The sequence below is a fragment of the Schistocerca cancellata genome, chromosome 11, assembly GCF_023864275.1.
Source record: "Schistocerca cancellata isolate TAMUIC-IGC-003103 chromosome 11, iqSchCanc2.1, whole genome shotgun sequence".
Taxonomy (NCBI): Eukaryota; Metazoa; Arthropoda; class Insecta; order Orthoptera; family Acrididae; genus Schistocerca; species Schistocerca cancellata.
In genome coordinates, this window is record NC_064636.1 from 133,586,094 (window position 1) to 133,601,201 (window position 15,108).

The following is a 15,108-nucleotide window of genomic DNA, read 5'->3' on the forward strand; positions in this document are numbered from 1 at the left end:
GTGGGTCCCGCCGACAGATCTTAAAAACTGTACTGTGTTTTTTCCCCAAAACAATTTCGGCTATTCACAACCGACACGTTGTCCCCTCCATCCCTTTTATCCTAGCTTCGGTGAACGAGGCCAGCAGTAAGAATTGCGACGTTGCAGTTTTCAGCACATTACTCAGGAGTATGGAAAGGTGTTTACACGAAACGTTGCTCACGCGACACGTACGACAGGAAGCAAATGCGCTGAATAGGTTCGGCGCCACTTCACGCAGGAGGCGGCTACACGGGTAGCAGGGGCTGTGTCTCGTGGTATGGGCGATTTTCTTAGGTTAGAGGGTATCGGGGAAACACAAGAAGGGCTTCAGTTATAGAAGGGTGCAGGCCGAACACAGGAAGAACTTAGATACAGGAACCATCGGAATAACAGATGCAAACTGTCGTAGCTGTGTTGGGAAAGTACCAAAGCTACAAGAGCTAATAGAAAGCACTGATGCTCAAGAAAGCTGGCTAAAGCCGGAGATAAGTTCAGACGAAATCATTGCGAAGAACCTAACATCGTTTGTGATATTATTGGATTTCAGACATTTTGCATATGAGAAAAAGACAGCCATCGAGCTGTAGTTTGTAATGATACTAAGCATGACAACGCGAGAGTAAAGAAACGAAATCTGTTTATAACGTACGCCTATACCAAGACGCGCGGCCAGCGTTTAAAAGGTACTTTTAAACACTATGACTCGCTGGTCGTAGATATTTAAAATCATTGCCGCAGCGCTTGATAGCAAGAAGCTGCGAAACAGAAAAAAGAACAATTTATCATTTATTAGGAAAATTCTAGAGTCTTTATAGTTAGTTGTACTTCTGGTCGCCGATATGTTAACATGTACTTGATTACCTTTGATGTTTGGTCGACGACTTGTTAAGACGTGTTGTGTAGCACCGCTACAAGTTATATTTCATTTAGTGGGAAAAACCACGTTATCACCAAGAAGACCTTGTGACGATAAAAAAAATACATACGCGCACGCCAGGACATTTAATTTTTACAAAATATCACACATACAAAAGCAGCGATTGTTGGGCTGCTCCATCTATGAGAAAAACATCAAAATGTAAATTTGTTAATGTCTATAGATTAACGCCTTTGTTCTTTGAGAATATATTGATGCTTCACTGTACAGAAAATCTATGCTTATTCTTTTCTTTAAATTAACCACAAATAATGTTTATGTTTAAATGAACTTTCTTACAAAATGGCTCAGAGCACTATGGGACTTAACATCTACGGTTATCAGTCCCCTAGAACTTAGAACTACTTAAACCTAACTAACCTAAGGATAGCACACAACACCCAGCCATCACGAGGCAGAGAAAATCCCTGACCCCGCCGGGAATCGAACCCGGGAACCCGGACGTGGGAAGCGAGAACGCTACCGCACGACCACGAGATGCGGGCTGAACTTTGTTACAGGTTCGCTCTTTATTGCGGTGTCTCGATTGTATTTGGGAGACCATTAATGTGTTCAATTTCCGATCTGACAACTTTTTTTACAAAATTTCACTGTTTTGCATTCATTTCCAATTCTTTTTATTATCCAAATCGGTCCCTTAGGTAATTTCATTGAAGAGTCTGGTTGCGTGAAAGCAATCCGGGTTAAGAGGTCATTTGAGAAACTATTTTCGCGCAATTAATCTGTACGTCTCCTGAACACAATCGAGAACCGACGCATCCGTGATCATTCATTAATTTTTCTCTCTTTCCAAGTCGTACCAAAAACGGCCAAGGAGAACTGCCGTGAGTACGCAATCTAGTGTTAAAGGTAGCATTCTTTATCTTGTCGGCAAACATTGCCATAAATTATCATCATCAATGTTATATTTGGTTAAATGTGAAAAGCAAAACCTTTTAACGCTAGACGATCCGAATGGATAGGCTAAAGACGGTTGGCGGTGGCGTGTTTGTTGCTGTCAGTTTATCTTCTCGCGAAATTGAAGTAGATACTTCCTGTGGGTAAGTATGGGCAGAGGTTACTGTTGGCAACCGGAATGAAATAATAATTGAAATCAAACTCAAACTGCATGATCTGAATTGGGAGGTCGGCAAAAAAATCGTCTCAAATTCTGCTAAACGCATTCTCTGAAAATTATTTCAAGCAGTTAATCCATGAGCCCATCCAATAGTAAACAGTGTCAAAACACACTTGATCTCTTAGCAATAAATAATCCTGAGGTAATAACGAGTATCGAAACAGATACAGGGACTAGTGAGCACAAGGTTGTCGTAGCGAGAATGCATATTGTAACCCCGAAATCCTCCAAAATTAAACAAAAGATATACCTATTCAAAAAACCAGGTAAAAATTCACTTGATGCTTCCAGAGAGACAATCTCCACTCCTTCCAAATTAACAATATAAGACTACACCAGATGTGGCTTCAGTTCAAAGAAATGGGATCGACAGCAGTTCAGAGATGTGTACCAAATAAAGTAACAAGAGACGGCGCTGACACCCCTTGGGACATAAAACTCGTCAGAACAGTGTTGCAGAAACATCGAAGGAAGCATGCCAAATTTAAAGAAGTCAGAATCTCCAAGATTGGCGACCATTTTCAGGCTCCAACTTTAGCACGGACATTAATGCGTGATTTTTATAGTAGTTTCCACAACGAAACTTTCTCGAAACCTCGCAGAAAATCCAAAACTTCCTGGTCGTATGTAAAGTATGACAGCGGCGAGACACAGCCGATGTCTTCTCTGCGCCATAGCAATGCAGATACCATGGACCAAGTGCTGCCAAAGCAGAGTTAATAAACAAAGCCTTTCGAAATTCCTTCTCCAAAGACGGCCAAGTAAATATTCGCGAATTAGAATCGAGAACAGCTGCCACCGTGACGACTGTAGTAGATATCATCGGAGTAGCGAAGGGACTTATATCACTTAATAAAAGCAAGTCTTCTGGTCCAGACTGTGTACCAAGTAGGTTGCTTTCCGAGTATGCTGATCCAATAACTCCATACCTCAATGCTGTACAATCGCTCGTTCAACGAAATATCTGTACCCAAAGACTGGAAAGTTGCTCAGGTCACACCAATATTGAAGTAATCCACTGATTTACAGGCCCCTATCATTTTAACGTGGATATGCAGCAGAATTTCGGAACATATTGTTCCAACATTATGCATTACCTCGAAGAGAACGGTAAGGTGACACAGTCAACACGGATTTAGAAAACATCATTCTTGTCAAACACTACTAGTTCTTTACTCGTACAAAGTGTTGAGTGGTGTAGACAAGTGATTGCAAATGGATTCCGCGTTTCTGGATTTCCGGAAAGGTTTTGACACTGTACCACACAAGCGGCCTGTAGTGAAATTGCGTGCTTATGGAATGTTGTCTGTTATGTGACTGGATTCGAGATTTCCTGTCAAAAGGGTCACAGTTCGTAGTAATCGAAGGAAAGTCATCGAGTAAAAAAGAAGTGATTTCTGGCGTTCCCAAGGTACTCTTATAGGTATTTTGCTATTCCTTATCTATATAAACGATTTGGGAGACAAACTTGCAGCCGTCTTAGGTTTTTTGCAGATGACGCTGTCTTTTATCGAGTAGTAAAGTCATCAGAAAATCAAAAGAAATTGCAAAACCATTTCGAAAAGATATCTACATGGTGCGGAAATTGACAGTTGACCGTAAATAACGAAAAGTGTGAGGTCATCCACATGAGAGCTAAAAGGAATTCGTTAAACTTGGATTACACTGTAAATCAGTCTAATCAAAAGGCCGTAAATTCAACTAAATATCTAGGTATTTAAATTAGTTTACAGAACACATAGAAAATGATGTGGGGAAGGCTAACCAAAGGCAGCGTTTTATGGCAGGACACTTGGAAAATGTGGCAGACCTACTAAGGAGACTGCCTACACTACGCTTGTCTGTCGTCTTTTAGAATACTGCTGCGCGGTGTGGGATCCTTACCAGAGACGATTGACGGCGTACATCGTTCAAAGAAGGGAGGCACGATTTTTATTTTTACGATATAGGGGAGAGTGTGTCACTGAAATGATACTGGATTTGTGATGGACATCATTAAAACAAAAGTGTTTTCCGTTGCGGAGAAATTCTCACGAAATTGATACTCCATGTAACGTCAAATTTTACAATTATTCGGTTCCAATCAGTAAAGAATCTACCTTTCTCTCTCTTTAAATAAATTCAGGACTTCGAAGCTAGGTCCTCGAATGATAGAAATTACGCCGACATGGCGCAGGTAACACCTTTGTAAAATTAACAGTATGCTCTTTAAAATTATTTGGTGTACTTTCAGTACCCGACTCTACGCCGCACGCAATATCAGCAATCGCAACAACACTAATGACAGCAGTCACAAGACAGAAATCGGAACAGGAATAGGAATCAGAATGGTGAGCTAACAGTGATAATTACGTTCATATGTAGGCAAAAATAAACGACAGTATTACGGTTTTGTTCTCTAATAACTTCATCTTCCGAGATGTTTTACTTCGTTATCATTAAAATTTTTACTCAAATGTTTGAAATAACGCTAATTAAAAGTATTACGAAACAAAGGACTCCTGAAATATATTCCTGACAATGACGGGAGTGTGAGAGTGAATAAATTACGCAGTGGGGCATCTTTTAACTGACTGTAACGCGGCTTCGCTTAATTGGTACGAGTCCACATTCACGAACCAAATATACTACCCCAGAATTTTTATGTAACCTTCTGCAGTGAACCTTCCTCCTGGACTGAAAAGAAAATTTACATTCTGTTCTAAAGCGAGTGCCAACAGTGGTTAAACATTGGAGATATTTGTTCTACGCGGCTGCACGAATATTTATTAGGACCGTCCGGCTATTGCATACGATTATGTAATCTGTGCAAACGAATAGAACATTCAAGTTATGTAGATCTACGACAATGCATATAAGAAAAACCTTTGCCATCCATTTACGTAATTTAGGATTTCTTTTTGCTCACGAAGGTGTCATCATTCTCAGCGATGAAAGAATTACCCACAACAAAGTCAGTACCCGTGCAGCTGCGTAGTACGAACTTCGTTAAAACCTCGCTTAGGTGTAGACCCGTGATTGTGCAAGAGTGCTGAATTTTGTGCAGTACAAGAGACGCTCTGCCCGTTGGAAACAGACGGCCCTTCCTGCTGAAGGAGCCACGAAAGGTATTCTCGCGCTCACGGGCACAAGTGGTTGTGCTTCTTGTGTTGAAACCACCGAAGAGAGAGGCGAGAAAACGAAAATCTCTGTGCCAGAGTGCGCAACATTCGAAATGACGCTGCGCTTAAAGAACCGCAAAGAAAGCACACAGCTGTCCTTATCAGTTAATTGCCCTCAAGTCGAGTTGGCGCCCATTATCTTTATCGGTTCACGCGACAAGTATCTCAAGTGCGACTGACGTGCAATCTCCTCTTTCTGGAACATTCCCTTGTGACAAATAAACAGCTGGTATTTGTGATACACGCACTTGGCAAATGCGCTTGCTCAAGTATCAGATTTTCTCGATATACTTTGCGAAATAGTACTACAACCCCCTTCTTTACTATTATGGGGTTCCATATTCAACGCGTCATGTCTCAATGTTTATTGCACAGAATTCTGCCAAAATTCGTCAACGAAAACCTACTCGAATTGAGTGTACGTTTCCCGTATTACAGATATGTCCGCTGTCCATATCGAGGCATTGCCTTGAAAGAAACCTACCACATGGTGTATCTTTTTACTATCAATCCAGTTAAAACCACGATGCCGTATCGTTTATTATTGGTGATGCGAAATTTCTGTTGCAGTTCGTCTGGATTCGCGGTATTGAAGGAATCTCCAGTCCTCTGGCCATTTCGCTTTCCAAATGATTGTGGAAAATCGAGACGCCACGTTGTCGCTGGATCACTACGTCATCTGCTAAACCGAGACGGCTTTCCGTTGTCGGATGCTCTGCCGTAGTTTCTTGCTCCGCATTCGGATCGAAATTTACGTGTGAGACGTTATCGCCCCGGAGCACCTGTCTTACATTCGCACTTATCTTGTTCTCTCCCATCACGGCATTTTCTATGCCTCATTTTTGTTTAAAACGCTGTTCATTACTCAGTTTGCTTCCGCCATTTAGTTTATGATTTTTATTTTACTGATTGGACAAGAAAGTTTTATAAATTCCCTTTAGTACATTCATTTACTGTTATTCTTACTAATCTGCGTTTACTAAAGGAAATATTCTACCTGCCACGGAGCTATCTAATCGACAATAATAAAGCTGGTATAATCGAACGTTGTAGCAATGAACGTTCGGCTGCTACTGGAAAACTAATTGCGTGCGAGAGAGATATTAACGATTTTTAAAACTGCTTCAAAGTGACCTGGCAGATTAGTCGTTTGATTCGAAGAAGCAGACAAGTGATTTATCTCGCTTATCCTACTCGGTGTAATAATTTTTAGACTCTCTCCTTTTTCGTTTTTATTCTTATTTTAGATTTTCAAACCAGTGTGTGTTTCTCGTGGTCTTCGTCGGTTCTTTAATTCATTATTGTATTGGACTAATATGGTATCCCGTTAATTTGTGTCTTCAGCACATGGAAAGGAAAATATCGTATTCTTCAGTCACGATATTTAACGGTAATATTTTTTATTACTGTTCCTGAAAGGAAGTAGTACAGTGCGGGGGATAATTTAGAGTTGGAAGTTATTCTTTGATTTATTGATATCTTTTGCGAAAAGAGCCGTTGGGATTGTAAATGTTGCGAGTATATAAATGGTACCACACCACGACAGAGTCCTGCAAATGTGTTTACTACGGACGGTGTAATTAGAGAAAGCAAACAGAACATTACGTATACTTTTAAATACATACAGTCTGATTTCCCGAGCCACCCAATCTGGAGACCTCGTCTTCCATAATCTTAGCATTCAGCACGCACTCAGCCGCCCGTATATTCTCTCGTTGCTTTTCCATTTCTTTGTCGTCGTCTCTGGACTCGTAGCCGAAGCAACAGGTACCAATCACGAAATAAGTCATCCACAATTCTGTCGTAATCTCTAAACACTGTATTTTAAAGCACGGTTTACAACATACGTTCACGAGATCAACACTATTATCTCTCTCTCACTAGGCCCAGATAACAGCAGAATGATTAAAGGTGAGACGAACTTTTTTATTATTAAAATAATGAAGGTGTCACTTTCAATAGATTCCAGAGACGAGTCCCACTTTTCCATTTCAGGTCGTAGATCACGAATAAACTTATCTATGAAATTATACGAAGATAAAATATTACAATCTGTTTATTATAAAAAATAATAATTAGTAAAATTATTCCGGAAGCAAAATAAATTATCCTTTCCTTAATGACAACTACGAGAAGTAAAGTACACACACCGCTTAGCACCTCATGACTGAAAAGAATAACGTACCGAAGAACAGAAAAGAAAATTGAGGATCTGTTCGATGACAATCAGTTGGCTTTAGGAAAGGTAAATGCGCCATAGAGGCAGTTCTGACGTTGCGCTCGATAACAGAAGTCAGACTTACAAACAACCGAGACACGCGTATAGTACCTATCGACATAGAAAAAGGTATCTGCAGAAAAAAATGGTACACAAATTTTTGGAAATTCTCAGGAAAACAGGTATAATATTTAGGGGGGGAAACGGGTGATATGGTATAAAGTCAAGAATAAAAGGTGAAAAAATAAAAATGAAAGACCAAGAAAGAAGCACTCGGAATACAAAGAGTACAAGACAGGGATACGAACTTTCGCTCCTAATATTGAATCAAGACAGCAGAGAAACAATGACTGAAATGAAAGAAGAGTCCAGGAGTGGGATTTAAATTCAACGTGAAACGATATCGGTGATAAGGTTCGTTGATGTCATTGCTATCGTGAGTGAAGATGAGATAGATTCGCAGGGCCTGTTGAACGAAATAAGCAGCCTAATAAATCCAGAATGTGGACTGAGAGTAAAGCAAAGACAGAGGGGTCAGGTGAGGGGTATAGAAATGACATTAGGAGGAAAGTTGGGATCAAAATTGGGGACCTCGAAGTTGACGGTATGAAGTAATTCTGCTATCTTGGAACCAAAACTAACACACGAAGTAAGGAGAAAAAGGCGAATATGAATACAGTCTAGTGCGGACGAAAAAGGGGAATTCTTGATCGAAAGCAGTCTTGCAGTGCCAATCACCAGCCTTAATTTTAGAAAGGATTTTTCGAGGATGTACGTCAGCATTGCGTCCGAGCGCGTTACGCACTGTGGGGCAGCCGGAACAGGGGGGAGGCGAGACCTGCCGTGGGCGGCAGTCAGCAGTCAGGCTGGGGGAAGACCCGGCACCGCCCACGCTCTTGCCTCTCAAACATCACGAGGGGGAAAAGTTAGAGCGCTCAGTATTCGAACACAGACAAGTGCATATTTTCACAAAAATATTACTCCACTGCGCTATAGTAATGGATTTATAAATTTTCAACACATCGAACTTAAATTAAAAAAAAACGCCTATCGTGCAGTGAAACGTCATAAATCCGCCCGCTTGAATTTTTTGTGAGATAGTTCTCTCTGGAGGGGTGGTTTTCTTAACGGGTGATAAAGATAAAATGCCAAGCTGAACTCAACTGTTTAAACAATATTATGAAAAAAGCTGCTCCACTGAAAACCAAGCCCTTACACTGTATTAATAGCCGTAATAGCGATAATGCAGTGCAGTGCAGAATCCGCGAGACCCTCGCCTAATCGTTATGCTCAACTGCAAAGCTTTGCTGTCCGGTTCACAGCATAACACGCTAGGAGACGCAACGCCACCAACATTGTCCATTACGCGTGTACCTCGTTGGCAAAACAGCTGCCTCCGAGCGTTTTACTGCGACATGAGGCAGGTCCAGCCGACAGATCTTAAAAACTGTACTGTGTCTTTTTCCCAAAACAATTTCGGCTATTCACAACCGACACGTTGTCCCCTCCATCCCTTTTATCGTAGCTTCGGTGAACGAGGCCAGCAGTAAGAATTGCGACGTTGCAGTTTTCAGCACATTACTCAGGAGTATGGAGAGGTGTTTACACGAAACGTTGCTCACGCGACACAGACGACGGGAGGCAAATCCGCTGAATAGGTTAGGCGTCCACTTCACGCAGAAGGTGGCTTGACGGGTAGCAGGGGCTGTGTCTCGTGGACTGGGCGATTTTCTTAGGTTAGAGGGTATCGGGAAAACGCAAGAAGGGCTTCAGTTATAAAAGGGTACAGGCCGAACACAGGAAGAACTTAGATACAGGAACCATCGGAATAACAGATGTAAACTGTCGTAGCTGTGTTGGGAAAGTACCAGAGCTACAAGAGCTAATAGAAAGCACTGATGCTCAAGAAAGCTGGCTAAAGCCGGAGATAAGTTCAGATGAAATAATTGCGAAGAACCTAACAGCGTTTGTGGTATTATTGGATTTCAGACATTTTGCATATGAGAAAAGGACAGCCATCGAGCTGTAGTTTGTAATGATACTAAGCATGACAACGCGAGAGTAAAGAAACGAAATCTGTTTATAACGTGCGCCTATACCAAAAGGTACTTTTAAACACTATGACTCGCTGGGCGCAGATATTTAAAATCATTGCCTCAGCGCTTGATAGCAGAAGCTGCGAAACAGAAGAAAGAACAATTTATCATTTGTTAGGAAAATTCTAGAGTCTTTATAGTTAGTTGTACATCTGGTCGCCGATATGTTAACATGAACTTCATTACCTTTGATGTTTAGTCGCCGACTTGTTACGACGTGTTGTGTAGCACCGCTACAAGTTATATTTCATTTAGTGTGAAAAACCACGTTATCACCAAGAAAAAAGAGACGCTTTTGTAGACCTTGTGACGATAAAAAATACTTACGCGCACGTCAGGATATTTAATTTTTACAAAATATCACACATACAAAAGCAGCGATTGTTGGACTGCTCCGTGTAGGAGAAAAACATAAAAATGTAAGTTTTGTATTCATTGTAAATTTGTTAATGTTTATAGTTTAACGCCTTTGTTCTTTGAGAATATATTGATGCTTCACCGTACAGAAAATCTATGTTTATTCTTTTCTTTAAATTAACCACAAATAATGTTTATGTTTAAATGAACTTTGTTACAGGTTCGCTCTTTATCGCGGTGTCTCGATTGTATTTGGGAGACTATTAATGTGTTCAATTTCCAATCTGACAATTTTTTTTTACAAAATTTCACTGTTTTGCATTCATTTCCAATTCTTTTTATTATCCAGATAGGTCCCTTAGGTAATTTCATTGAAGAGTCTGATTGCGTGAAAGCAATCCGGGTTAAGAGGTCATCTGAGAAACTATTGTCGTGCAATCAAACTGTACGTCTCCTGAACACAATCGAGAAATGACGCATTGTCGATCATTCATTAATTTTTCTCTCTTTCCAAGTCGTACCAAAAAACGGCCAAGGAGAACTGCCGTGAGTACGCAGTCTAGTGTTAAAGGTTGTATTCTTTATCTTATCGGCAAACATTGCCATAAATTATCATCATCAATGTTATATTTGGTTAAATGTGAAAGGCAAAACCTTTTAACGCTAGATGTGGCGCCCTAACAGGGACATGACTAAAAATCTAATTTGTTCTTTTTATTTTCATGCTACCATCTGGAGAAAATTGGAAGCCAAAACCAGTGATAAAAAAAATGACGCATATGCAGAAAATCGCTGTAAGAATCCACAACAGAAATAAATAGCAGCGCGCAAGACAACTAATGTGAGTGCGATTTTTCGTTACGTTTGAAGCTTTGCGTACCGAGCATTCAGTCGGCTCGTGACATTCACTCTCTACGCTTTTTTCCTTTTCCTCAAGCAATTTAATTTCCAAATTTCTGTTTCCTTTTGCTATCAGATCCGCCTCTATCACATCATTTCGCTTACAATAGTTAGAAATACTTAGCAAGAATTTCCATTATTGTGCATTTTAGCGAATCACAATGGCCGCTATCTGTGCCAGTTTTAGTGTTCTATAAGTGTTTTTCATTTATCACTTCCGTTGCCATATTGGCATTTTCGTGTGTCAGAGTTTCAATTGTTTATAACGCGCAAGCAATATCTGAGAAATCAGGACGCGAAATCTTTGGCGCACCTGACAAGTGAAAATCATAATTTAAAAAAATTATCTTTTCTAGCTCGTGCAGTGTAACTACTTTAAATTTACGATGGCTGATGAGCAAACAAGGCAACTTAGACCGCGCGCGGGTGTAAACAAACCTGAATCTCGTAGTGAGGGAACAACAGACGACGAAGCGACACGTGAGCTGTCGGCGCCACAGACCGCGTCGCTGTCACGTGAATGCTCGCTGTCAGATATACTAAAATTGTTTGCTGATATGAAAACCAGTTTTGAAGCAAACATTGCACAGCTTACAAACAAGAGTGATAACATTGAAGCTCACATGGGTAATCTTGACACTCGAATGGGATAGTTAACAAACCAAAGTGACAATATAGAAACGCAAATCAGTCAGTTAGCAAATCAAATTGACAGCAGGTTCAACAGTTTAGAATCAAGGATAGAGGACACTCAAGTGCGAATGAACAATATAAATTCTGTTATTACCGACATCCAAGCACAAATCAAAAATTCGAATGACACCATGGAGGAGAAAATTAAAGCCATTACCACTGCTTACGCAAGTGAGCTAAACGCAAGCGTACACCAAAAATTGATAGTGTTCTTTCGATGGTGGAATCCGCCGAGACCAATATTGGTAGCAAGTTCACAGATATGCAGGCCCAAATGATGTGTGCAAATCACCTGCGAGTGACTCTTTGAAACATTACAGTGATGTTTCAAACAGAGTAAGCCAACTGACAGAAGGTGTCAACCACGTTGGCGAGCGAGTTGAAGACCTTTCTCAGCATATATCCGATGTCAATATTGACAAAAAGATCGCAAATGTCAACACCGGTATAAGCAATCCACTTAATAGGGAATTTGAAGAGTGGATGCAATCCAAAGAACAGTACATTATCAGCAAGGTACACGCTGAACTAAAGGGTACGGTTCAATCTGCTACAGCAGAAATCTTAACCGCTCCCTGTACTTCTGGTGACACTTTAACCAGTGAATTAGGTGAAATCAGACGAGCATTTAGCCACGATCTTCCGGAATGGAAACGTCAGCTAAGCAATGATATAGATCAACTGAAACGACAAGTTACGGAATTGCAAGGTGACAATCAAAGTGAGTATTCGCTACCGCCAGAACACGATAATCGTCAATATCCCGAGTGTCAGGTACAATTCTCGCCAACAGTAAATAATACGCGTGACGAAACTTCCACGTCACGTAGTCATGCCGATTAACTAACACTCGTTGAACTAATGCGAGACGAGAGTGTGCTAAAACACAGAGTTTTTCCGCCTTTTATACCTGAAAAACGAAATATACATCCCATGGTATTTCTAAAATCATGCACAGGTGCTTTTCCAGAATCATGGAACGACAGGCAGCGGATACAGTTCATCTTAGGCTATGTACACGGTGAAGGATCAATTTGGGGTACAGAAATAACAGACAAATGTCACACCTATGCAGATTTTGAAAAGCATTTTTTGAATAAATTCTGGAGTTCAGGTATACAGCAAAGACTCCGAAAGGAGGTTTACAAATCCAAACCTTTCAACACCAAAGGAGGAGGTTTGAGACGTTATTTTGAAAAATATCTACGTAAAATTCATTATTGGGACACGCCCATTTCAACCAAAGATGTAATCATGATCTTAAAGTCAAAACTTCATGTGTCAATAGGTGAAAAACTAGTTAATGTGAGTGAAGAAGACCTAGAAGCCTTTCTTTCTGTTCTTGACAATTTGGATATGATCTATGAGGATGTGCGTGCGAGCGCGCGGAATAATTATAATAATGGACCGCCCGCTTCGCAGCAGCACATAACAAATTGCGTCAATGGAATGTCGTACCAACATAACACGGGACAACCAAACGCTCAGCCTTACGGCAATCATAACAGTTTCAACCGCCGTAATGGAAAATAATATAACAAATATTTACACCAGAATAGAAACAATCCGATTTGTCGAAACACACAGCAACAATACGGTAATTCACCAATAAATCACAACGGTAATTACGAGTACCAGAACAACAAGACGAATAATGGAAATCCTCACAAGGGAAAGACATCGAACAATTATAACAGACCACAACAGTACAGTCAGCCGAGTCACTTCACTCCCTCTCACCAAATGAATTTTTCACAGCCGAAAAATGCGACATTTTCTCACCAGCCCAACCAACAGTTCAGGAGCCATAGTCAGGACAATTCGTCGCATGCTTTTCCTGACACCGCCGGTCATAATAGCCAAGGAAATCCGACCATTTTTTGCACACAAGTGAACCAAGCACCAAATGCGGGGTCAAATAACACGCAATCAAGAGATGCACAAGTCGTATGGGATACGAACGCAAATTTTCGACCTGGTATGTCGCAAAATACTAGTCAAGTAAAGTAATCCCACAGAAAGAGTATTCAAAGAGTTCAATCGTTTCATACGAACGTATTTTCTAAACCAGCAGACACGGTGGATTGATTTCGTCACACCCTTTGAAAAGATTGTTTATAATTTACCTCACACATCAACTAGTTTCACACCATCAGAAATAGTCTCTAAACGACTTTTCCCAAGTCGTACCAAAAAACGGCTAAGGAGAACTGCCGTGAGTACGCAGTCTAGTGTTAAAGGTTGCATTCTTTATCTTGTCGGCAAACATTGCCATAAATTATCATCATCAATGTTATATTTGGTTAAATGTGAAAAGCAAAACCTTTTAACGCTAGACGTTCCGAATGGGTAGGTTAAACACGGTTGGCGGTGGCGTGTTTGTTGCTGTCAGAAGTAGTTTATCTTGTCGCGAAATTGAAGTAGATACTTCCTGTGAGTAAGTATGTTGGCAACCGGAATTAAATAATAATTGAAATCAAACTACATAATCTGAATTTGGAGGTCGGCAAAAATATCCAAATACGTACCCGACTCATACCATTGTAGTTGGTGGGGACTTCAATTTATCCTCGATATGTTAGCGATAATACGTGTTAAATTCCGGAGGTAGGCTTAAAATAAATCGTCAGAAATTCTCTGAAAATTAATTCGAGCAGTTAGTTCATGAGCCCATTCCAATAGCAGTGTCAAAACACAGTTGACCTCTTAGCAATAAATAATCCTGAGCTAATAACGAGTATCGAAACAGATACAGGGACGAGTGAACTCAGAGTTGTCGTAGCGAGAATGCATATTGTAACGCCCAAATCCTCCAAAATTAAACAAAAGATATACCTATTGAAAAAACCAGGTAAAAATTCACTTGATGCTTCCTGAGAGACAATCTCCACTACTTCGAAATTAACAATATAAGACTACAACAGCTGTGGCTTCAGTTCAAAGAAATGTGATCGACAGCATTTCAAAGATGTGTACCAAATAAATTACCAAGAGAAATCGCTGATCCCCCTTGGGACATAAAACTCGTCAGAACAGTCCTGCAGAAACATCGAAGGAAGCATGCCAAATTTAAAGAAGTCAAAATCTCCAAGACTGGCGATCTTTTACAGAGGCTCCAACTTTAGCGCCAACATTAATGCGTGATTTTTATAGTAGTTTCCTCAAGCCTTTCCAAATTCCTTCACCAAAGACGGCCAAGTAAATATTCGCGAATTAGAATCGAAAACAGCTGCCAACGTGACGACCGTAGTAGATATCATCGGAGTAGCGAAGGGACTTAAATCACTTAATAAAAGCAAGTCTTCTGGTCCAGACTGTGCACCAAGTAGGTTGCTCTCCGAGTATGCTGATGCAATAGCTCCATACCTCAATGATGTACAATCGCTCGTTCAACGAAAGATCTGTACCCAAAGACTGGAAAGTTGCTCAGGTCAGACCAATATTGAAGTAATCCACTGATTTACAGGCCCCTATCATTTTAACGTGGATATGCAGCAGGATTTCGGAACATATTGTTCCAACATTATGCATTACCTCGAAGAGAACGTTCAGGTGACACAGTCAACACGGATTTAGAAAACATCATTATTGTCAAGCACAACTAGTTC